The 26,028-nt window shown below is 43.3% G+C and overlaps 1 pseudogene; it reads right to left on the bottom strand.

The window, feature by feature from the left end:
* Positions 1-16,209: 16,209 nt before the first annotated feature.
* On the bottom strand, positions 16,210-20,596 carry LOC110501027 (E3 ubiquitin-protein ligase TRIM39-like; annotated as a pseudogene).
* Between the last annotated feature and the right edge of the window lie 5,432 nt (positions 20,597-26,028).

The following is a 26,028-nucleotide window of genomic DNA, read 5'->3' as shown; positions in this document are numbered from 1 at the left end:
CCTGTGCTTTTCACAGATGAAAGCAGGTTCACACTGAGCACATGTGACAGATGTGACAGAGTCTGGAGACGCCGTGGAGAACATTCTGCTGCCTGCAACATCCTCCAGCATGACTGGTTTGGCGGTGGGTCAGTCATGGTGTGGGGTGGCATTTCTTTGGGGGGCCGCACAGCCCTCCATGTGCTCGCCAGAGGTAGCCTGACTGCCATTAGGTACCGAGATGAGATCCTCAGACCCCTTGTGAGACCATATGCTGGTGTGGTTGGCCCTGGGTTCCTCCTAATGCAAGACAATGCTAGACCTCATGTGGCTGGAGTGTGTCAGCAGTTCCTGCAAGAGGAAGGCATTGATGCTATGGACTGGCCCGCCCGTTCCCCAGACCTGAATCCAATTGAGCACATCTGGGATATCATGTCTCGCTCCATCCACCAACGCCACGTTGCACCACAGACTGTCCAGGAGTTGGCGGATGCTTTAGTCCAGGTCTGGGAGATGATCCCTCAGGAGACCATCCGCCACCTCATCAGGAGCATGCCCAGGCGTTGTAGGGAGGTCATACAGGCACGTGGAGGCCACACACACTACTGAGCCTCATTTTGACTTGTTTTAAGGACATTACATCAAAGTTGGATCAGCCTGTAGTGTGGTTTTCCACTTTAATTTTGAGTGTGACTCCAAATCCAGACCTCCATGGGTTGATAAATTTGATTTCCATTGATCATTTTTGTGTGATTTTGTTGTCAGTACATTCAACTATGTAAAGAAAAAAGTATTTAATAAGAATATTTCATTCATTCAGATCTAGGATGTGTTATTTTAGTGTACCCTTTATTTTTTTGAGCAGTCTATATACAAAATATATACGAAAAAAACAAGGGAAAACAATATTTAAGACACAAGACAACACACTTCCGACTGATACGCCATCTTGGAAACGTACTTTGCGTGAAGCAAACTAAGGTTTGTGTGCTCTGATTGCACAGTGCTAAGAGCAGCATGCAGCATTGAACTAGTTCTCACACAGTGCTCTAGCGTGACCCTTTATAATGTACAGTCTGTGGTTCTACCACACAGTGAATGAAAAAACATCTAGTGCCCATGTCCTCCCACAGCTGTGTATTATGTGACTCCTTGCCGTTTGCAGTGAGACACACTGTGAGCCACATTGGCTATTAGGTCAATGGACCACTTATAACAACAACAGGACATAATTACATGTTCTAGACCTTCACATCTTGCCCAAAAGGCAGCCATTATGCTGTTGCCATGCTAACATACCAGAGCCATTATACTCTCAAATAGACTTCACTCTTATGTGTTGCATCTCATGCCCATCCTCCAGAATCTCACCATCTGGCATACTGTATACCAACATGACCACTGTGTACTAGCAGTAAACATATGTTTTGAAATGCAGATATTCAGAAAATTGCTTCAACGGTCTGTTTAATTCCGAAATCCATATGGAATCCTGAGTATGGAGTCATTACGAGGGTACTCATCATGTGAACGTGCTTGGTGCTGTCTTTTTGACTGTAGCAATCACACTATGTAAATTAGCATTAGTTTGAAAGTACAGTTTGTGCTAGTACCTTGTGGATATTGCACAGTACGTTGTTGTTCATTCCTAATGAAAACCGTTTACCCCCCATATTTGTCTGTCCGTACAGTAGATGAATGTATCCTCCTGTATACATTGCATGTATGACGACTGTCTTTAAAGACCATGGCTATGGCAGTTGTGTAAAGAAGATACGACTGATCCATCATAATGGAGATTGACATGGAAGGGTTTGAAGGTGAATGGGTAACACCGCAGGTGTAGATGGTGATACTGCCCCTTTGCACTCTGGTGCACAGCAATGGCCTGAGAGCAAATGGATTGAGAGTGACTTTAGAGTGATTCTAATGTCTCATGTCCTTGATTGAAGGCACCAATAGGGAGCAAGCTAGAAGCTTTTATCCACAGGAGCTAAAGGTCAAGTTGATCCGCTTAAAGGTGTAGTGGAGCACTAAATTGGACTGGAGTGGAGCCATTTCTTGTTTCAGGAGTATGTAGAGGGCAGGTTGTCCTGACTTTAACCTCCTAGAGTTGATATCCTCGCCCCGGGATTTAATTAGCATAATAATAAAAAAAATCCCTATCAAAATCCGTCTGTTTAAGCAACACCCTCAACATGCCCCTGTTGTGAATTCAGATAAGCTGGCTCTGACACATGTTGAATGGCAAATAAACAGCTGGAGTTGAGCTGGTCACAGGTTGTACAAATTGTCAAAGGAAGTTAGGAAATATTCCGACTTATCAAATCTAATAAAATCTTATTGGTCACATACACGTGATTAGCAGATGTTATTGCGGGTGTAGCGAAATGATTGTGCTTCTAGCTCTGATAGTGCAGTAATATCTAACAAGTAATAACTAACAAATTACACAACATATACCCAATACACACAAATCTAAGTAGAAATGAATTAAGACTATATACATATGGACGAGCGATGTCAGAGCGGAACGGACTAAGATACAGTAGAATAGTATAGAAAAACAGTATATACATATGAGATGAGTGATGCAAGATATGTAAACATTATTAAGTGACTAAGATACTGTAGAATAAAATAGAATACAGTATATACATGTGAGATGAGTAATGCCAGATATGCAGACATTATTAAAGTGACTAGTGTTCCATTCCTTAAAGTGACCAGTGATTCCAGGTCAATGCCTATAGGCATCAGCCTCTAATGTGCTAGTGATGGCTGTTTAACAGTCTGATGGCCTTGAGATAGAAGCTGTTTTTCAGTCTCTCGGTCCCAGCTTTGATGCAGCTGTACTGACCTCGCCTTCTGAATGATAACGGGGTGAACAGGCAGTGGCTCGGGTGGTTGATGTCCTTGATCTTTTTGGCCTTCCTGTGACATTGGGTGCTGTAGGTGTCATGGAGGGCAGGTAGTTTGCCCCCAGTAATACATTGGGCAGACCGCACCACCCTCTGGAGAACCTTGAGGTTGCGGGCGGTGCAGTTGCCGTACCAGGCGTTGATACAGCCGACAGGATGCTTTCAAATGTGTGAGGGTTTTAGGTGACAAGCCAAATTTCTTTAGCCTCCTGAGGTTGAACAGTCTCTGTTGCGCCTTCTTCACCACACTGTCTGTGTGAATGGTCCCTTTCAGTTTGTCAATGATGTGTACACCAAGGAACAATTAGAAACACTGGTGATGTGGACACTGATGTTTGTCATTTTCCAGGAGTTGTGCTTGGTTAACAGTCTGTGTTATAAGATTCCAATTCATGTGTAGTGTGTAATTATTATTATTTATTTTTTGGGGGGGTGGGTTTATTTCTTGCCATAGCCAATAAGACCATGCTTTTAATGTACAGTCCAGAATATTGAGGAGAAACCCATTAGCAGAAATGTTGGATACATGAGAAAGCCTTCTCCCGCTTTTGTCAGGATCAGTTGATTTGATAATGGCAGTTGCGAGTATCTGTACCAGAAGCCACCACACCTGAATGGAGAAGCTTGAGCTCTCACTGCCTTGCTATCCTGTATCTCTCTACTACTCTGTTATAGCATCAACTTTGCACTTTTTCTGTTGAAGCGAGGGAGAGGAAGAGGACGACTTCATGACCTGCTTTGACATAATGACCAGTTACTAAAACAAACTGCAAGGTTACATTTCCTTACCAAATCAAGTATGGTAGTGAAGGATAGTGCTAAACCCTGATGGAAATAGGATGATGATCAAGAGTTGTCAGGCGTGTTCGTACTTGAGGTGAAGTCAGGTGCAGGAGAGCAGAGAATTGTGAACAGGCGCACACTTTATTACAGCAGGAGAGATATACAGACGGACGCAGCTGTGTCAAAAACCTCCTCCAGCCAACAAGGCAAAGATCGTACCCCTCCCACTCCACGAGGTACTGAAGATCCCCCCCCCCCCACCACCACCCGACGCCTCAAATCCAAGATGGAACGGACGGAGTACGCCGGGGCCCCCTCGATTACCAGAGGGGGCGGAGGAACCTCCCGTACCTCAGACTCCTGGAGCGGACCAACCACCACCGGCCTGAGGAGAGACACATGGAACGAGGGGTTAATATGGTAATTAGGGGGAAGCGGTAACCTGTAACATACCTAGTTCACTCTCCTCAGGACTTTGAATGGCCCCACAAACCGCGGACCCAGCTTCCAGCAGGGCAGACAGAGGGGCAGGTTTCGGGTCGAGAGCCAGACCCAGTCCCCCGGTGCGAACACAGGGGCCTCACTGCGGTGACGGTCAGACCAGACCAGCGCGGCCTGCTGAAGGTGACCATGGGTGGCCTCCCATGTCTCCTCCGCACACCTGAACCAATCGTCCACCTCAGGAGCCTGAGTCTGACTCTGATACCATGGTGCCAGAACCAGCTGGTACCCCAATACACACTGAAAGGGGGAGAGGTTAGTGGAGGAGTGGAGGAGCAAGTTCTACGCCATCTCTGCCCAGGGCACGAACGCCACTCACTCCCCCGTCCGGTCCTGGCAATAGGACCGCAGAAACCTGCCCACATCCTGGTTCACTCTCTCCACCTGCCCATTACTCTCGGGGTGAAAACCCGAGGTGAGGCTGATCGAGACCCCCAAACGTTCTATGAATGCCCTCCAGACTCTCGGAGTGAACTGAGGACCTCGATCAGACACTATATCCTCAGGCACCCTGTAGTGCCGAAAGACGTGTGTCTAAACAGGGCCTCCGCAGTTTGTAGGGCCGTAGGGAGACCGGGCAGAGGGAGGAGACGACAGGATTTAGAAAAACAATCCCCAACGACCAGGATCGTGGTGTTACCCTGTGAAGGAGGGAGATCCGTCAGAAAATCCACCGACAGGTGTGACCAAGGCCGTTGTGGAACGGGTAAGGGATGTAGCTTACCTCTGGGCAGGTGTCTAGGAGCCTTACACTGGGCCCACACCGAGCAGGAGGAAACATAAACCCTCACGTCCTTAGCCAAGGTAGGCCACCAGTACTTCCCAGTCAGACAGCGCACCGTCCGACCGATCCCCGGATGACCAGAGGAGGGAGATGTGTGGGCCCAATAGATCAACTGGTCACGGGCAGCAGACGGAACATACCAACGCCCGACGGGACACTGGAGTGTAGCGGGCTCAGTACGCAACGCCTGCTCTATGTCCGCGTCCAGTTCCCACACGACCAGCGCTACCAGGCAGGAGGTCGGGAGAATGGGAGTCTGATCCATGGGCCGCACCTCTGTGTCATACAGCCGGGACAGTGCATCTGCCTTCACATTCTGGGAACCTGGTCTGTAGGACAGGGTAAACACAAAACGGGTAAAGAACATGGCCCATCTTGCCTGACGAGGATTCAGTCTCCTCGCTGTCCGGATGTACTCCAGGTTGCGGTGGTCAGTCCAGATGAGGAAAGGGTGTTTAGCCCCCTTAAGCCAATGTCTCCACGCCTTCAAAGCCTTAACCACAGCCAACAGCTCCCAGTCCCCCACATCATAGTTCCACACCGCCGCGCTGAGCTTCTTCAAGAAGAAAACACAGGGGTGGAGCTTTGGTGGCGTGCCCGAGCGCTGAGAGAGCACGGCTCCTATCCCAGCCTCGGACACGTCCACCTCCACTATGAACGCCAAAGAGGGATCTGGATGGGCCAGCATAGGAGCCGAGGTACACAGAGCTCTCAGGTGCCCAAAAGCCCTGTCCGCCTCAACCGACCACTGCAGACGTACAGGACCCCCCTTCAGCAGTGGGGTAATAGGAGCAGCCACCTGGCCAAAACCCCAGATAAATCTCCGGTAGTAATTAGCAAACCCTAGAAATTGCTGCACCTCCTTTACCGTGGTGGGAGTCGGCCAATTACGCACAGAGGCAATGCGGCCACTCTCCATCTCTACCCCTGTTGTGAAAATGCGATACCATAGGAAGGAGACGGCTGCTTAAAGAACAAGCATTTCTCAGCCTTGACGTACAGGTCATGCTCCAACAGTCGTCGAAGTACCTTGCACACCAAGGACACATGCTCGGCGTGTGTAGCGGTGTATATCAGAATGTCATCGATATACACCACTACACCCTGCCCGTGCAGGTCCCTAAAAATCTAATCTACAAAGGATTGGAAGACTGATGGAGCATTCATCAACCTGTACGGACGAGTCTTCCACTCGTCTCCCTCCCGGATATGCACCAGGTTTTACGCACTCATGAGACCCAGTTTAGTGAAGAAGCGCGCCCCATGCATTGACTCAATCGTTGTGGCGAAAATAGGTAGCGGGTAGCTGTACCTCACCGTAATTTGATTGAGACCTTGATAGTCAATGCACAGGCACAAACCTCCATCCTTCTTCTTCACAAAAAAGAAACTCAAGGAGACGGTTGAAATGGAGGGCCGAATGAACCCCTGAAGCAGGGATTCGGAGACATACAGTGCCTTGCGAAAGTATTCGGCCCCCTTGAACTTTGCGACCTTTTGCCACATTTCAGGCTTCAAACATAAAGATATAAAACTGTATTTTTTTGTGAAGAATCAACAACAAGTGGGACACAATCATGAAGTGGAACGACATTTATTGGATATTTCAAACTTTTTTAACAAATCAAAAACTGAAAAATTGGCCGTGCAAAATTATTCAGCCCCCTTAAGTTAATACTTTGTAGCGCCACCTTTTGCTGCGATTACAGCTGTAAGTCGCTTGGGGTATGTCTCTATCAGTTTTGCACATCAAGAGACTGAAATTTTTTCCCATTCCGCCTTGCAAAACAGCTCGAGCTCAGTGAGGTTGGATGGAGAGCATTTGTGATCAGCAGTTTTCAGTTCTTTCCACAGATTCTCGATTGGATTCAGGTCTGGACTTTGACTTGGCCATTCTAACACCTGGATATGTTTATTTTTGAACCATTCCATTGTAGATTTTGCTTTATGTTTTGGATCATTGTCTTGTTGGAAGACAAATCTCCGTCCCAGTCTCAGGTCTTTTGCAGACTCCATCAGGTTTTCTTCCAGAATGGTCCTGTATTTGGCTCCATCCATCTTCCCATCAATTTTAACCATCTTCCCTGTCCCTGCTGAAGAAAAGCAGGCCCAAACCATGATGCTGCCACCACCATGTTTGACAGTGGGGATGGTGTGTTCAGGGTGATGAGCTGTGTTGCTTTTACGCCAAACATAACGTTTTGCATTGTTGCCAAAAAGTTCAATTTTGGTTTCATCTGACCAGAGCACCTTCTTCCACATGTTTGGTTTGTCTCCCAGGTGGCTTGTGGCAAACTTTAACCGACACTTTTTATGGATATCTTTAAGAAATGGCTTTCTTCTTGCCACTCTTCCATAAAGGCCAGATTTGTGCAATATACGACTGATTGTTGTCCTATGGACAGAGTCTCCCACCTCAGCTGTAGATCTCTGCAGTTCATCCAGAGTGATCATGGGCCTCTTGGCTGCATCTCTGATCAGTCTTCTCCTTGTATGAGCTGAAAGTTTAGAGGGACGGCCAGGTCTTGGTAGATTTGCAGTGGTCTGATACTCCTTCCATTTCAATATTATCGCTTGCACAGTGCTCCTTGGGATGTTTAAAGCTTGGGAAATCTTTTTGTATCCAAATCCGGCTTTAAACTTCTTCACAACAGTATCTCGGACCTGCCTGGTGTGTTCCTTGTTCTTCATGATGCTCTCTGCGCTTTTAATAGACCTCTGAGACAATCACAGTGCAGGTGCATTTATACGGAGACTTGATTACACACAGGTGGATTGTATTTATCATCATTAGTCATTTAGGTCAACATTGGATCATTCAGAGATCCTCACTGAACTTCTGGAGAGAGTTTGCTGCACTGAAAGTAAAGGGGCTGAATAATTTTGCACGGCCAATTTTTCAGTTTTTGATTTGTTAAAAAAGTTTGAAATATCCAATAAATGTCGTTCCACTTCATGATTGTGTCCCACTTGTTGTTGATTCTTCACAAAAAAATACAGTTTTATATCTTTATGTTTGAAGCCTGAAATGTGGCAAAAGGTCGCAAAGTTCAAGGGGGCCGAATACTTTCGCAAGGCACTGTATGTCTCCATAGCCGCCGTCTCCGCTTGCGACGGGGGATACACGTGACTCCTGGGAAATGTAGCGTCTACCAGGAGATTTATCGCACAATCCTCACGTTGATGGGGTGGTAATTGAGTCGCCTTCTTCTTACAGAAGGCGAGAGCCAAATCGGCATATTCTCGGTGGATACGCACGGTGGAGACCTGGTCTGGACTTTCCACCATAGTAGCACCCAAGGAAACCCCTACACACCTCCCCGAGCACTCTCGCGACCACCCCGTGAGAGCCCTCTGTTGCCAGGAAATGGTGACGAGCCAACCAGGGAAGGCCTAGTACCATGGGAAACGCAGGAGAGTCAATGAGGAAGAGACTGATTCTCTCCTCGTGACCTCCTGTGTCTCCATGACCAGGGAGATGGTGGCTTCCCTGATTAGCCCGGACCCTAATGGTCGACTATCCAGAACGTGCACCGGAAACGGTCTAACCACAGGAATGATGGGGATCCCTAAACTAAGGGCGAACACTCTGTCTATAAACTCCCAGCTGCACCTGAATCGACTAGCGCCTTATGCTGGGAATGCGGGGAAAACTCAGGGAACCAAACGGGTACAAACAGGTGGACAACAGAGGACTCTGGATGAGAGTGGTGCAGACTCACCTGGGGTGACGCCAGAGTGCCCTGCCTGCTGCCTCGACTCCCAGAGTAACAACCCGGCACCGACCTGCAGTGTGCCCTCTGTGACCACAGATGGTGCACGTGAAGGCCCCTCCTCCAGGCCAACTCTCGTCGGACGTCCTCGCGCAGGCTGCATCAGTAGTGGTCGATGAGGGCCCTGACGTTCCATCTCGCTCTGGCGGCCAAGGTCCGGAAATCCAGCGTGAACTCTTGTGCGCTCCTCGTCCCCTGCCTCAAATGGAAGAGCCGTTCCCCCGCCGCTCTCCCTTCGGGCGGATGGTCGAAGACGGCCCAGAAGCGGTGAACTCCTCGAAGTGGTCCAACGCCGCGTCTCCCTCTCCCCACACGCTGTTTGCCCACTCCAGAGCTCTCCCCAAGAGGCATGAGACGAGGGCGGACACTCTCTCCCTTCCCGAAGGAGCTGGGTGAACGGTGGCCAGGTAAAGGTCCAGTTGTAAAAGGAACCCCTGGCACTGTGCTGTCGTCCCATCACACTCCCTGGGAAGGGAGAGACGCATCCCACTGGGGACTGGATCCGGACGGGACGAGTAGAGGTAACCCCGGTTGGGCTGGTCGAGGCGCTGGAGAGACTTCCTGTCTCTTCCAGCGGTCCATGGTTTGGACCACGCGATCCATCATGGCACCGAGATGATGCAGCATTGTCGCGTTTTCCTGGACGCGCTCCTCGACTCCTCTGACCGGGGTACCTGCTCCTGCTGACTCCATGGTTGGTGTGAAATTCTGTCAGGCGTGTTCGTACTTGAGGTGAAGTCAGGTGCAGAAGAGCAGAGAATTGTGAACAGGCGCACACTTTATTACAGCAGGAGAGATATACAGACGGACACAGCTGCGTCAAAAACCTCCTCCAGCCAACAAGGCAAAGGGTATAGCGTGCAAAATAGTCACACAACATAAACGTATAACAATACAAATAAGCTTTGTGAAAACACAGAAAATAACAAACGCTTTGCCTAGTGAGTACAACACGTAACACACAAATAATTTCACACAAAGACATGAGGGGGAACAGAGGAATAAATACATGTAGTGTGATTGGGGAATGCAAACCAGGTGTGAATGGAACAAGACAAAACAAATGGATAATAGAAAAATGGAGCGGCGATGGCTAGCAAGCCGGTAAAGGTCGACCGCCGAACGCCGCCCGAACGAGGAGAGGGGCAGACTTCGGCGGAAGTCGTGACAAGAGTTGAAAACAATTACCATAATATTGATGATGAAGATGAAGAGGAGGATGATAATTATGATTAAGATGTTGAAATGATTTAGCCAAATACAAGAAACACAAGCTAAACCAGCAATGCCAAACGTAGCTCATTAGTAAGGAAAGAACAAATATTGAATCAATCTGTTGACCTTTACTTTCTCCAATGACCAGTCAAATTAAAACTGTTTTGTTACAGTCAAACTATTTTATAACAGCCTGCAAGAGCACCTTTCAATATCTAGAGGTTAGTATTGAGAAGGCCACGAATAACTGTTGCATTCTAATGCAATTCAACCTCTCTCCATATCAAACATTTGTGACTCAAGCGCTTGTTCATTCATTTCCACTTCTTGGCTGGATTTATTGTCCCTTATTAGTGGGGAAAATGTCCAGGAATGTTTCCTTTCATCATTCAGCTTCCTGGTGCTTTCTTTCTTACATAACACAGCTGACAGGGTGATAATTAACAAGCTGAGGGAAGTCAGCAGGGTCCCTGGGGTGGCCCCAACCAGACAGGGATGGCTGCTCACCCTTCTGTATGAACCATTGCCACGGTTTCATTCATCATCCCCACCTGTAAAGGGTCATGGGTTTATTTTTACCGGTCTACGAACATGATGTTACCGATTGCCCTCTTGATTATGCACATTCCCCAAAGGAGTGGTTATATGTTTCAATGTAGCTATTTACTGATACATCTAAAAAACTGTTCAGTATCTTACCTGACTTTTACTGTCAGGAAAATGAAGATCCACTATACATTTTATGATCTGCTGCATGCTGAATAAGATGTTTAGCTCAGCTAGTCTAATGGCTAGCCATTCATATACTGTGCCTTGCAATCAACCCCTGCAAGATCCTTCTTATTACCACCCTCATGTCATCACTTTCTCATGGAGGATGATTAGAGAATAACAAAGTCGTCCTTGCTTTTAGCATGGTACTGACAATTTCCTTCCTACTGGTATGATGAGCATTACAATAGAAAGTTCCCATAAAGAAAAATATCTTGGAGCAAATAACTGTAGCTGTCCATCAGCCACAGAACACCCCCTAACATCCCATAATTATCCCTCTGGATGACAGGAGCTGATAAGGAAGAGACCATTGGCCAGTAGGAGAGCGGAGTGAAGTAGCACTTAGAGATGCGTAGAGAGGCGCCCAAGGCCAGGGGTCAGTTCAAGAGCACCACACAACCACAGGGAGGAGATGAACCACAGACCCCGGGAGAGACTGTCTCTAACAACATGTGAACCTCTCCAACAGAGTCCTGTATCTGTGTCTGCTTTCACAATCTCAGCACCTTGGTTGGTATACTTTCACTTTTAAGCTTTTGGCTTTCACCATCAAAGAGTACGGTACAAATATAAATATTTTTTTCTGTTAAATGCACAACGCAAGATGATGATAGAAAAATCTATTATCTATTGATGTCTTTTCTAGGAATGTAGAAACCTGTTATTAGGTGCCAAGACTTGACCAATGTGTGCAGGGAAAAACAAAGAAAAACTGTGTAAGAATGTGGACCAGGTAATGAAACTGCATACAGAGAAGGAATCATACAAGAGTATAATATCTGTGCAAATGTTGAACATCGTGGATGGTAATACTTCATAGTATGCCCCATGGTGGTTAAAATGACATCTCTCTCTCTTACAACCCAGAAGCAAACTGGGAAAAAAGGTCTTATCATTGAGAAAATGTGAACAGAGTAAATGCTGTTTGTGTGGAGAGAAAATAATGTTATCCAAGCACCGCTCGCAGCTCAAAAACGAATTCAGTCATTCTCAATGTTGAATCATTCTCAATGTTGAATCATTCTCAATGTTGAACCATTCTCAATGTTGAATCATTCTCAATGTTGAATCATTCTCAATGTTGAATCATTCTAAATGTTGAATCATTCTCAATATGGTGCTACTGTACCAGGAGCTCTGCTTGAGGTCCATTTGCTTTTCACGCTTTTCACGTTCGGATGAAAAGTGTGCCCAAAGTAAACTGCCTGCTACTCAGGCTCAGAAGCTAGGATATGTTATGAATCTACATAGTGTTAGTAGATTTGGATAGGAAACACTCTGAAGTTTCTAAAACTGTTTGAATGATGTCTGTGAGTATAACAGAACCTATTTGGCAGGCGAAACCCAGAGGACAAACCATCCAGGAATTTTATTTTTGAGGTCACTCTCTTTTCAATGGGTTTTCTATGGGGATCTAGATTTCTAAGGCACTTGCTTGCAGTTCCTATTGCTTCCACTGGATGTCAAGAGTCTTTAGAAATTGGTTGATGTTTTTCCTTTGAGAAATGAAGAAGTAGGGCTGTTCAGAACAAGGGTCGAGTCTAGTGTACTGTTGTGGTTGGGGCGCGTGACCTGAAAGCTCGCACCACATTGTTTTTATCCGCTAGTGAACGCAGTTTATCCCGTCTTAAATTGTATCGATTATTTACGTTAAAAAATACATAAAGTTGTTGTATTAGGAAAGTTGTTTGAAATGTTTGGACAGAGATTGCAGGTAATTTATTAGATATTTTGTAGTCATGTTGTGCGAGTTGGAACCTGTGTTTTTCTGGATCAAACACGCCAAATAAATTGACATTTTGGAGATGTAACGACGGAATTAATCGAACAAAAGGACCATTTGTGAGGTTTATGGGACAATTTGGAGTGCCAACAGAAGAAGCTCGTCAAAGGTAAGGCATGAATTATATCATTATTTCTGAGTTTTGTGTCGCGCCTGGCGGGATGAAATATGATTGTCTGTGTTTGTTTGATGGGGTGCTGTCCTCAGATAATCGCATGGTTTGCTTTCGCCATAAAGCCTTTTTGAAATCCATCGTGGCTCGATTAACAAGAAGTCAAGCTTTAATTTGACATACTGTTTGTGTATTTTCAAGAATGTTAAATATTTACAATTCTGTAGTTTGAATTTGGTGCCCTGCACTTTCACTGGATGTTGGTCAGGTGGGACGGTAACGTCCTATCTAGCCTAGAGAGGTTTTTAATCTACTCCATCAGCCGACTCTCTCTCTGTCTATATGCGGTAGCAAATGAGCCTGGGGACAACTGAAATGTTGTGAAAAAGTATTGACTTGAATAACAAGCCTAACCGTCATCTAATATACTTATATAAAACTCCCTAATGTATGCATCTCTCTGCTATTATAGGTGTGATTGCAGGTCACTAACAATAACTGTTGTGCTGGGGACATAGTGTCAACACTTGTCTGGCACTTTTAGCACAGTTTCAGGCTGGTGCAGCACAGTCACTTAGTATGAGCAGAGTAATTGGACCTTTTTCCCTGAGTGGAGAGCATCGCTTTGATTTATCTCCAGGTGACAGTGAGAAACCTAGCAACAGACTGTTCCAGATATAGCCTATTGCTGCTTCTCTCTGTATCTGTCCAGAGCCTTCTGGGTCATAGCATGATGCTGCTCTCTGCATCTCACCAGAGTCTGTCTGGGTCTGGACACACATGCATTTAGACACAAACACACTCTTGGACACAAATACACACAGACACTTAATAATTTTAAAGGAAACTTCCTTAATTTTGTTAACAAGTAGTTATGTGTGTGGCAACATCTACACTTTTTTCCAACAGATATTATCAATACATCCTTTCCAATAAGGCATGACATAAGGTATAGATACAACATCCTGCTGAAACAAGGTTCATATTGCTCTGTTGTTGATTGGAGCAAAAGATAAACAAATATTTCCTACTGATGAGTCAACAGGGTCAATAGAATGTAGGCTCTGGGGGTCAGGTTTTGAATCGTTCCTGAATAATAGAGCAACACCTGAGGGAATGGCATCTAAAACAATTGCAAAATCTTTAGGTGTTACAGGGACCTTGTAAAGTGAAAAACAACATGAAGTTAAGGCCACCAAAAGTAGAGAAGACATGATGAGGAATAAAATTCCAGATAGAAGTGGGTCTTCTTAGGAATTGTCTCATCCAATTTATCTTAAAAGTATTATTTAAAGTAGTAAAGTCCAGAAAATTCAGTCCACCATTCTCATAAGTGTTCATTACAACAGTTTTCCTAATGTAATGGGTACGGTTTCTCCACAGAAAGTTGAAAAGCATCTGGTCTATCTCCATGCTTATTTTACTGTGAAGAGATAAAGATAGAGCGCCATATGTTAGTCCAGAGATACCTTCAGCCTTGGTTATTAGGACTCTACCTTTTAAAGATAAGTCCACCAAAAAATACTAGGATGGAAGCAAATGTGATTATAATGTCTTAACGAATCATGCAAAAAAGAATACAGTTGACAGGAATATATTAGTTAATGTAGAGACAAACTATTATGCATATTTTTTTTATCATAAAGTTAATTTACAAAAATCGCAATATAACAAGCCAGCTGACAAGCTGGCTAGCTTTATGTGTGTTGTGACATGAGTATGAAGTTGTAATTCTGGTTGTTTCATGTTTTAGGGACTCCTGAAACAACCAGCAAACCAGGCTGTCGTCTTGTGTAACAATGGATGTAAATAATCTAGCTAGCTAAAGCATTTACTTTAAATTGAATGTACAATTTTGTAAGCTTGTCTTGCTGATATTTGACACGCAATGCAGATAGACGAAATAACGTAGCTAGCTATGTTCTTGCTTATTGTGCAGTGGAGGATAAAAATACCTGTATGCCTAAGGAAGTGTAGCTATCTAGCCGATCTGTGTATGGACCCAAACGTTTGGATTACATATTAGTTCAGAACCTAGCTATGATAGCCAGTTGTATCAACTTCAAAACAGTCTGAATGACATAAATGAAGCCTATGGATTGAGTAGAATATAATATAACTTTTTGCCAAGGATGCAAGTCGTATCTACATGTAGTTATTACCACGCATGAGATCCCCACATTGTAGCCTGTGCATTTAAGATATTCACTGATCTCTACCTTGGAAAATAAAGGTGCAGTTCAGGTATGAATGTCTTTGAGATTGTTTTTCAGTCATATCCAATACCAGGAGTATCAAATTCCAGTCTTTGAATGATGCTGTTTCTACATTTTTGTGTTACAATTATACACTTCAACAGTGTTTACCAATCTTGGTCCTGGGCTCATCAATGGTTACACATTTTTATTTTACCTTTATTTAACTAGGCAAGTCAGTTAAGAACAAATTCTTATTTTCAATGACAGCCTAGGAACAGTGGGTTAACTGCCTGTTCAGGGGCAGAACGACAGATTTGTACCTTGTCAGCTTGGGGATTTGAACTTGCAACCCTTTCGGTTACTAGCCCAACACTCTAACCACTAGGCTACCCTGCCGCCCCACACTAATAGACTACAAACAGGATTTAACTAGTTAAAGGCTGATTTGTAATTCATATATGCAGAAATATAATTTCAAAAACAGTATACTACACTTCCTATGCATCATTTAAATAATCTAAAACCAGTTCATCTCAATATCTAATGCCCTTCATCTGCATTGATCTGAAACCGGATAGGTGTAGTATTTCATCAAATGAGAGACTTAATTTCAACCAATAGAGAATGTGAAACACTTTATTGAAAGAAGTTCATGATCCAAGTGTTATAAATACAAGTTCAATCTGTACTTCAATGCACATCCGTTGTGCATGATAAAAACAGAGGAAGAAAGAGGTGGCGAGAGAGGTGTAAAAGACAGAAAGGGAAAGAGGTAAGAACACAGGAGCAGGGAAGGCAGCATACGATTAGAGAGGAGAGAGACTTGAGAAAATAAGGTAGTTAAAGACACAGTGTTCAACAGGAATCTGTGTGTGCGGCCTCACCTGGTGTCCACACCACAGTAACTGGCTGCAGAGTACTTTATGCTGAAAAAGATGAACAGACACACAAGTACAAACAACATAGCGTAGTTCCAGAAATAATGAAGTGTCTTACTATTCTCCATGGTTGGCCCTCTTGCCTATTATTTGAAGGTGGAAGGAGCCACAGTCATACACCTGAGCCTGCTTGTTGCACAACACAATCCATCAATCAGATTGATACGTGAGTGTGTAGGTGTGGGTATAGTGTCTAATTGTTCTACATTTTTTCAACGTGGGCGATTTAAAATAGCCTGTTTTGTTTTTTGCACAGACATCACACCCTTACCTAAACAGCACCCTCACCTGAGAAGTAGAAATCAAAGGGAGACAAACTGGAAATTGAATAACTGCAGTTGACATAGCTAAGTAAAAGGAAGAATTATCTTATTGCAATGTGAATGGCTCTTAAAAGAGCCTTTGGTTGTGCATAGTGTAGTCTATGGTGTTGCCAGCAAACAGCACCCTATTCGAAGAAGTAGGAAGTGAAGATCTCCCGCACACGGATTGCCTCTCTTGCTGCGTTGTTGGACCCCATCCATGAAACATCCTGTAGAGCAGCAATCTTCTCCTCTGGCACACGGCAGCGAGCTGCAGATTCCCTCCTGGTCCTCGTGTCCATCCTCATGAAGTTATGCAGGACACAGGTAGCCTTCACACATCTGAATTCCTCCAGGAGGCAGTCCCAGATGGCCCTGGTCACCCAACCTTGCAGTGAACTACACGTTAACTGTAGGCAGGAATCTTCAGCTACAAGGTATCTGTAGGAATATGGAAGACAATGTGATTATTAGACTTTTACGTCACCAGGTCAATGTGGATTACTAAAGCCATAACATTGGATTGATAGATGCATGGGCACACATGTGCATGTGTAGCATGTAACAATAACAGGATCATATCAAGGATAGCATCACAAATGAATACATAAATACCACTTGAAGCTTGATGATGAGTTGATCATTTGAATCAGCTGCGCAGTGCCGAGGCAAAAACAAAAATGTGCACCTCTTTGAGTCCCCGGGACCAGGACTGAGAACCCCTGCTCTTCATTGAGACCTCTTCATATGTAGACAGGCTTTCATAGCTCTCTTTATCTGAGGACAGAAAACCTCACAAGAAACAGACTTCATGATAGTCATATTACATTACAGGGTGGCAGGGTAGCCTAGTGGTTAGAGCGTTGGACTAGTAACCAGAAGGTTGCAAGTTCAAATCCCTGAGCTGGTAAGGTTAAATCTGTTGTTCTGCCCCTGAACAGGCAGTTAACCCACTGTTCCTAGGCCGTCATTGAAAATAAGAATTTGTTCTTAACTGACTTGCCTAGTTAAATAAAGGTAACATTTTAAAATAAATAAAAACATAGCACTGAATATTATGTTATTATTATCTCCATCCTCACTTCTAGGGACAGGAACTACACAAAAGTACCTGCCCTATCCAAAATAGCCTACTCTCTCACTGACAGTTGGGGCTGCGATCCTATCACCCTCCTCCATGGCTCCATGGCTAGCTACCTACAAATGCATTTGGAGTTTGTTTTTTACAGTGATGAATACATCAAGATAGCTAACGTAAACTCACCCCATTCCATACAAATGTGCGCAACCGCAACATTCAAACGAGGCTACAAAGAAAACTAATGGGGCTGTAGCGGCTGTGTTGACTTCAAAATCGGGGGTGTGAAGTAGGTTTCTATTCAAGGGTTGATCGACATGGTAATGGCTCTATAGTATTGGAGAAAAGTTGATAAAACTGACCCTCCGTTACATCTTGACGTGTCATGTCGTAACGTACAGCACGCATAAAGCAACTATTTCTGTCTTACAATCTCTCTCCACCAGGTGTAGCACTTCTCTCATCCTTTAGAAACAAGAAATGGACAGTGACGGGGGTAAGGGGGGATACCTAGTCATTTTTTGCGTCATCATTGCATGCGATCATCATTCTCAAAGCCGCTGTTTACTTCTAAGATCACTTTAGCACCGCCCTAAAAACCCGATTCAAATTCGACACAAATCTTCAAATAGGTATGTAATTACACATTATATAAACTCCTTATAGTGTTTTATTTACATTTTAAAGGCGATAAGTTGGACAGATCGAGTGAAAAAAAGCAATTTTCCCACACGACATCTCTCCTCACTATCACGCATTAGTTTCACTTCCCCACCCGCCATTTAAAAAAAGATCAGACGGGGCTCATTGAATGCTTGAATTATGCAGAAACGGGCAGCGTTTAGGTCATGTCATTTATTTTGTTGGAAAGGGGAGAAATTGTACTTTACAGTGGTATTGACATTACAGTTGATCAGGAAGTATTACGTTTATGGGGTGCTAAAATAAGGGCAATTGTACGGACCAAGGCGATGTACGAGTTTACGTTAGCTAATATGAAGTTAGGTAGATGGTGATATTTCATTCACTTAGCTAGCCATCTATACAGTATGTTAAGTTGGCTAGATAGCTAGCTAGCCAACTAGCTAGCTCATTTAGCAGCTCATTTGAGTTAGGCTGCACTGTTGTTAGTTAGCTAATAATACATATTTTTATTTTTCATTTTCGAAATGTATTTACTTACTTCAATAGGTTCTCCCAGCCATGTGGACAACTGGAAACAGGGCAGCAAAGTTTTTTTGTCACTAAAGCGTTTTCGAGGGTATCACTATTGAACTATGTACCCATTTAATAACCAGACCTTCATACAAACTTGCTATGCCGAATTCTTGACACACAATCGAACATGCTGCTGGATGATGCCATATACTGCCAGCACGCCCGCAAGTGATTTACTGCTATCAAGTGTACATTCACCGTCAGTCTAAATCATTTCTCAAAATCATCAGGGTTCTATTCTGGCCAAGAAGAGGAGATACCACAACACTACACGGGTCTTACAATGTGTGAGGGTAATTCTGTTCCTCTGACCTACCCCAATTACATACTCTAACATGTAAAACAATAGGTCAGTTGCTTTCTTTCATCTAGTAACTGATGTACATCATTACATGTAAAAGCCCACTGTTCAGTAAAGACTTTATTAAGCAATTGATCAATCAAACTGTTCTTAACTGCTTAAAGATTGGTGGTACATTAACTTTTTATTTCATATTTAGAATGACGGAGGGATCACAAGACAAAGGTCATATTTTTTTAAAGTATGGAATTACATTTCATTCCACGGCCTCCTCTAAAGAATGACAATCAGCTCACCATTTTGGAGATTGACAGAAGAGATGATCAGAGGAGCAGTGTTTTTACCACCAGCATTATTACAGGCGCCGAAGTATGGATATAGTTTTTCAGTGAATATGCAACCAGTGTAAGAGTAGATATGAGACCTGGCCTCCACATCATAAAATTACACCTGACCCTCTTCATAATCCACAAACACCCCCACCTTCTGGGGCTTCTTTCTCAATGAGAGGGTAACAGGGTGTCCTGCATTGGCCTTGTACTCATTCCCATTCCTGGGGACCATAGTCCAGTATCCATTTTGAGGCTTTAACATGATCTTTCCCTTCCTGTTGATGGACTCTCTGGCCACTCCTAAATCCCACTTAGTCTTCCCCTGGACCGTCACCTCATAGTAAAATCTCCCAGAGAAGAACCCCTTCTTTCCCAGGACACAACAAATATAATCAAACCTTTCTGGGTTGTCAGAGAGTTTCTTTAGTGTGCCTTCATGTCTCACTTGTTTCCAATCCTCAGAAAGGGTGAGTTTGGGATATGCTGTATCAGGGTCCAGAGTCACATCCACTGTATACAGCTGAATCCTCATTAACTCAGCATCACACAACTTCCTCACCTCTCTCATAAGTGCCTCCTCAAGCTGAGATACAGCTCCCATCACAGTCCCTACACAAATATCACAGTGAACACAGATCTCAGACTAGTCCTTGGTGGGTGGAAGGGTGCACAGAGATGGGAAGCTCTGGAGGAGGAGGAGGAGGTGGTCCTTAGTGTGTGAGAGCTACTCCAGCTTAGTGCTTCTCTTCTTCAGGTCATTGATTTCCTGCTTAAGGTCTTTAATGAGCCCTTCAGCCTGCCTCTCTGCTGCTTTCTGGTTTTCCTCAAACATCTCAATGAGTTCAGCCTGGATTTTCTCAATGGATCGCACCAGATCAGTGAAGACCTGCACACTGTTTGATATCTCTCTCTGTGCCTTTCTTGCTGAGATCTACTGAGTGTTTGATCTCCTGAACCTTCTGCAGTCTCTCCTGGATCATCTGCTGCACTTCTGCCTCAGTCTTCCCCAGCTGAACCTTCTTCTCTTCATACTCTTTCTATATAGGGACAATGTCATGAGCCATATGGTCTGTTTTGAAGCACAACACACAAAGACATGTCTGGTCAGTTCTGCAGAACAGCTCCAGGAGTCTGTCGTGCTTCTTACACATCCTGTCTTCCAGATTCTCCACAGGTTTGATCAGCTTGTGTCTCTTTAAGGCTGGGACTCTCTGATGAGGCTCCAGGTGAGTCTCACAGTAAGAGCTCTGACACACCAGGCAGGACTTCAGGGCCTTGAGCTTCATCCCAGTGCAGATGTCACAGGGGACTTCAAGGGGTTGAACAGGGCATTGATCTCGGCTGCTGGTCGCCTTCACTTCAACTGACTTCCTGAACTGAGCAGCCATCTCAGATATGAAAGTATTGATGCGAAGCTCAGGTTTTCTATGGAATTTCTCCTTACACATTGGACACAGGCACAGGTCATTGCTATCCCAGTACTGTCTTATACAGGCCTTGCAGAAGTTGTGTCCACATGGAGTGGTGACTGGCTCAGTGAACAAATCCAGACAGATAGAGCACAATAACTGCTCTTCAGACAGGAGACTGCTGGAGGTGGCCATATCTAGACAGATGAGAGGTGAAAATATAAAGCATTTCCTGGGATCAGTTGACTCTCTATAATACAAACTAATGACTAAACAGACAACTTCAGAGAATATATTTTGAACAGGGTAAAAAAAAAGAAAAGATTCAGACAATTCATTAAGTCAAATGTGGATGTGGGGAAATGTTGACTTTCTAAACTGAATGAATTGGTTATGATGATCGCAACCAATCTTTTGAAATGATTCATTTCAGTGCATTTACCAGGATACCAGCTCCTTTGAATATCTCTTACCATAGATGGGTTTGTTGTTTAGCAACAAAACCAACGTGTGCACAACTATGGGGCTCAACAGATGGTGTTGGCTTAATTGTTGATGTGTAAACTATATTTTGTCTTCAATATTCATTGAAAGTATAAATGAATTTACACAGTGAGCACTTGTCTTTAAAATACCTCATTACAGTTGTTGGTTAGATAGCTAGTGAATTTTTTGCCATATTAGCATAGACATGATATCAGTCAAAACACCTCATAACAAGACATGTGGGCTGTCCTACGAAGAAAACTAGATCTACTCTGGGTTTTCTAAAACTAACAAGCTTCAGTTAGCTTCACATTGAAGCTCAGGATTCATCTGTACTGTGACGGTGGATATTTCTTGCCCGGCTGCCGCTGACTCTAGCAGTCTTGTAACTGAGCGTGCATGTTACACGTGGCTGGTCGAACGCCAAACTCTTTATTGAGACAATGTTGAAATCATCAATCCATGGGTAAGTCAGTGCTGAAATCAAAAATGAAGAAAAGGTTATCAAATCTAGCAGGCTATAGAGTGAAATAGGCTTTTAGAAGTGCCATCTTTATGTTACTACTTATCATAATGACGTCTTTGGTGTGCTTTGATGTGCTTATCAATGCACAAGCAACTCCTATCGATAAAATAATTGTATTAAGTCATACAAAAATGTCAAATGCATTTTCAAATGCATTCTGTCATTACTAAATAATGTGTTAGGTGTTTTAACTTTTTACATTTTTTTTATACACAAAAAAACATTGAATTAATAAAAGATTGAATCAGTCATCTTCCTCAAATGAAGGGGATGATGATGTAATCTTTGCAGGGAGGGAATCTGATTTCATTGATCCTCAACTCGCTTCTCAGTCATTTCATTCAGGGTAAGTAGAGTTATCCTGCCCTGGAGCAGGCTCCATGAATAGCCTAGATGTTTTGGAGAGCTGACCATCAACATGGTTATTTCAAGGTTATACCAACCTAATTTTCCATGACAGTGTGTGAGCTGGAGAGAATGCTGGCAAAACCCACTGCGTTTAATTAACCACTACATAACATTGATATGCATGTACATGCATGGAGCAGAATCACTCCAAGGTAAATCTTTTGATGTTAACAAAGGAGGACAAATTGTGTCCCCACCCCCAGCCCACCCTTCAAACCATAAGCTGTACTATAGAGTGCAGTACTGATAAAACATATTCTGGTCGATTTATGATCACTGTTTTCTATCCCTTTGAGCATTGTAGACAAGGCTTTGAGAGAGTAGTAAATTACCGACATGTGCTGTTAAGTGTGCACTGGACGTTGAGAGATTCCTGTTGCAAGCGTGTAGAGAGGACGTCAAAATGGATTCTGAAAGTGGTCTTTCTAAGAAATGGGATAAAAAGGGAGAATGTAATCAAAATGAAGGCTTATGTGGACAGTGCTTAGTCCTTTTAATACCATTGTGCAATTTCAGTTTGTATTGTCCTTACGTCAGCTTGACTCTGTAAAATTGGGCATTAATTTATTCTGTAATCTTTGCCTGCCAAGAGGATAAAAACAAGCGTGTTTAAGAATTCTCCCTCTGCGCAGAGAGTCTGACAAATGGTAAATCAGAATTATTTTGTACAATTTTTTTTCCTGCTAGGCTTTCCATCTACTTACTTTATATGTATGTTCCCTATAACTTTGATTCACAATGCCTACCATGAGACAGTATACACAATAATAATTATATTCATGAAGTTACTAAAGTTGACTACCCCTTCTCTTCAGTAGTGTAGTTCAACACAATTCAACTATGAAAAAGTAGCAAAGGTAGCAGGAAACAAAGTTGATGAGATGCTGTCACTGTTGTTGCTCTGATGCACTGTGGGAAGGTGTGGGCCACCTAAGTATGGATTGCACATTTGAGAAGTTAACGTACCCCAACCAATGAATAATATCCCACTCATTATCTTGATTCTACGTCATACTTTTGCACTCTCTGTATGTTCTCTGAATAAAGCTCTCTTCATTGCACACTGGTTTCCACATTCAACACAAGCAAAGTCAGAAGTTAGTGTAGCCACACGTCACATAACACAGTGCCATTAAGCTTGGGTACTAATAAGAAAGCTTGTTCCACGAAGAGGATTCCAGCAAAGAAGAAAGAAGGAACGCTCCATATAAAATATGCAAAACCGAAAAAATAACACCAAACACATTATTGAATTGAGAGAACATGAGACGATTCGTAAAAAGAGCACGTAGCGTTTAATATAAAACACCTCAGACGTAGGAAGTGTTTCATTATAGATGAGGGTCTGAGTGAGAGGTATGGCAGGGGGGCCTCCATCTTGGTCTAAGCCTTTTCTACCTTATCTGATTAGCCTAACTTAAATTATATTAATTGGTGATGTGATATCCCCCAGTTCACTCCGCGGACGGACGACTAAATGAATCATCCCACCCCCTCCCTCTCCTGATGACTTATCAGATCTGACATGTTTGTATGATAAATGTAATTACGTTTATATTGGGCCTCCACTGCTGTCTGCTGAAGGAGATCGCATTACTCATTCATTTGAATGATTCCCCTTCATTTAAAACAAAAGCAACTTAATTCTGGAAAGTCCAAAAGAGTTTGATATGTTTTTCTGCAGGAATAATATAATAATTAAGGGAAGAGCTGGGTTGAAACTGCTTTGGGAAACCTTGGGTTAAAATGCTTGACCACTCAACATTCTTCAAGCATCCAGTGAAAGAGTCTCGAGCTGAATGACAACACTAAGATGTTGACCTTTGCTCATTATTTGCCATACAAGTTCTGTACACCCAGAGGCATGGCAATGGCTACAGCTAAAAATAAGAGTGACCTTTTTGGTATGAGCTAGACCGAGACACTTTAAGTACACTCTCTGGTAAAATGATATGAACCAAACATGTAAAGTATAGGAGGATTTCATTGCTACGCTTCACATGGGAATACCTTCCTGGAAATTGATTATATGTCATTCTATTGAAGTCTGAACTATTGACCCAAACCACTTTTAGTCACTGTCCAAGTAGTGATAATGTCAATGATCTGTGACACGAATGTCTAATGACCTACTATGCATCTTAATTATGAACGACTGAGACTGGTTTGTACTGTAATTGTCAGAACAGCAGCGTATTGACCATTTCAAGAAGAAGAACAAATGTCTCATACCAACACTATGTGTGCAAAAGCAAGTTTCTTTCCCAACAAACTTGGACTTTGAAGTAGAACGTGGCCTTCTTTAGAGGATAAGGTTGTTAGCTGGCATCAGGACAGGCTGTTCTCAAGCCAAGGCCAAGTGAGTGCCCTTAAAATGCCAGACAGAGAGGAGGGAGAAAGGGTTTTGGCAGATATCTTGTTAAATGAAATCTCTAAACAAACACAACGATAAATCCCACTTGATGATAAGTGACGTATCTACAGCAAACTCCAACAAGGTTGTTCGGTGAGTGGGTTCATAGTTAAGGCGGCAAGTAGGCTAGCAGTTAGAGCATTGGGCCAGTAAGTGAAAGGTCACTGGTTTGAATTCCCGAACAGACAAAGTGAAAAATCTGTTGATGTGCTCTTGAGCAAGGCACTTACCCCTAATTCTCTCCAGGGGTGTTGTACTACTATGGCTGACTGGTTAAAACAACACTGCATCCATCCGGTGTATGTGACAATAAAACATGTAAAACGTTTTTTTCATGATTATTTGGGTAATGCTCTGTAGGGAAGAGTGGGGTAAGTTGAGCCACCCTTGTTTCTAGGAAACCATACACAAAATGAATTATTTGACCAAATATTTAGGAAGAGGTCATCATTTCAAGGACTCTGTGATGGAAGAAACAACACTGAAAAAGTGGTCAGCAAGTTAGGTCCAAAAAAACATTTTTCACCAAGTCACATGAATTGATTGTGTGCAATGTTTCTTCATGCATGTTTGTAAATAAATGTAAATACTTTTTAAGATGAATCTATAGATCCGTTGGGTTCTCTATAAGCTGTAACATAAGGTCTATAAAGCACAAAATTGCATCCTTGTAGCTGTGTGTGCTAATATAGTCAAAATGTTTGCCTTGGGGAATGTTGAGCCGATAGTTGAGCCATTAGCAAGTTGATATAAATGTAAGATTTTTCTTCCCAGATGTGATGGAAGGTATTATCGCTGTGATATGAGCTAATTACAGGGCCTATGTTAATAGCGTTTTTTAAAAAGTGTTTGCTGCCCTGTGTTAAAAGATGCCTAAAATTATTAGAAGGCAAAAAAGCGATTTTGATTGTGTTTCAGAAATAAAGATAGACATGGTTTTGAAAGGGTAGTAGGAGTATTTTATTCAGTACAGAAATGTGTAGGCAATTTAACTTACCCTGTCTCACAACAAACCCGTAAGGACAAGCTATGTTTTCAAAACTGTAATGTTTACATGAATTCTGAGCATTTCCAGGGATGTAGATATCTTTTGTTAGAAATAATACTATATTTCCCTTGATGGAGTGATGCTGAATGTAAAAAAAATGGCTCAATGTACCCCACTCTCCCCTTCTGTAAATAGAAGAAAAGAGGTTTGGAGACAAGAGGAGGATCCCTTCTGCAATGACTCCAGATGGGTTCTAAACGCAGAGTAAGGTTCTGTCCGCCTCTCTCTATCCCCTCTTGAGTCATCAAATTATCATGATTAACATTTGAATGATAAATAGAATGAGAGAAGTCATGATCTCTTTTAAGGGCCCTGATTTTAAAACAAAGTTCTTGAAAAGTTTTGCATACGGCCTATAACAGTCTGATGTGTCCCCTACAGTAGACAAGGACACGGAGACATGTGTATGGGACAGCCTTCTAAGAAGTGGTGAGAAGGGCATGGAAATGGAGTGGCCTTTAAAGGTATTCCAATGTTAGCAATCCAAATGCCGGATATCTTTTTTAGCGACAGGAGAAACGGTATCTAGGCCGACTTATATTTCCACCAGTATTTGAGAGGAGGATACTGTCTGCAATGGGAAAAAAGGTCAACACGGTGCAACAGTCCACTCCCATTATGCAAATACATCCCCAAATTCTCCAAAATCCACCATAACCCAAGCCTCATCTTAAAGTTCAGACATACTCTAGACAGCTCAGTCATGCTCGGTTAGGCCCATAAGAAATGCATAAGAAATGTTACCT

This window comes from Oncorhynchus mykiss, chromosome 21 (assembly GCF_057628025.1).
Source record: "Oncorhynchus mykiss isolate SJ-2025 chromosome 21, ASM5762802v1, whole genome shotgun sequence".
NCBI classification, from domain to species: domain Eukaryota; kingdom Metazoa; phylum Chordata; class Actinopteri; order Salmoniformes; family Salmonidae; genus Oncorhynchus; species Oncorhynchus mykiss.
The sequence above is the reverse complement of the archived record's forward strand: the minus strand, read 5'-3'. Positions and strand labels throughout refer to the sequence as shown.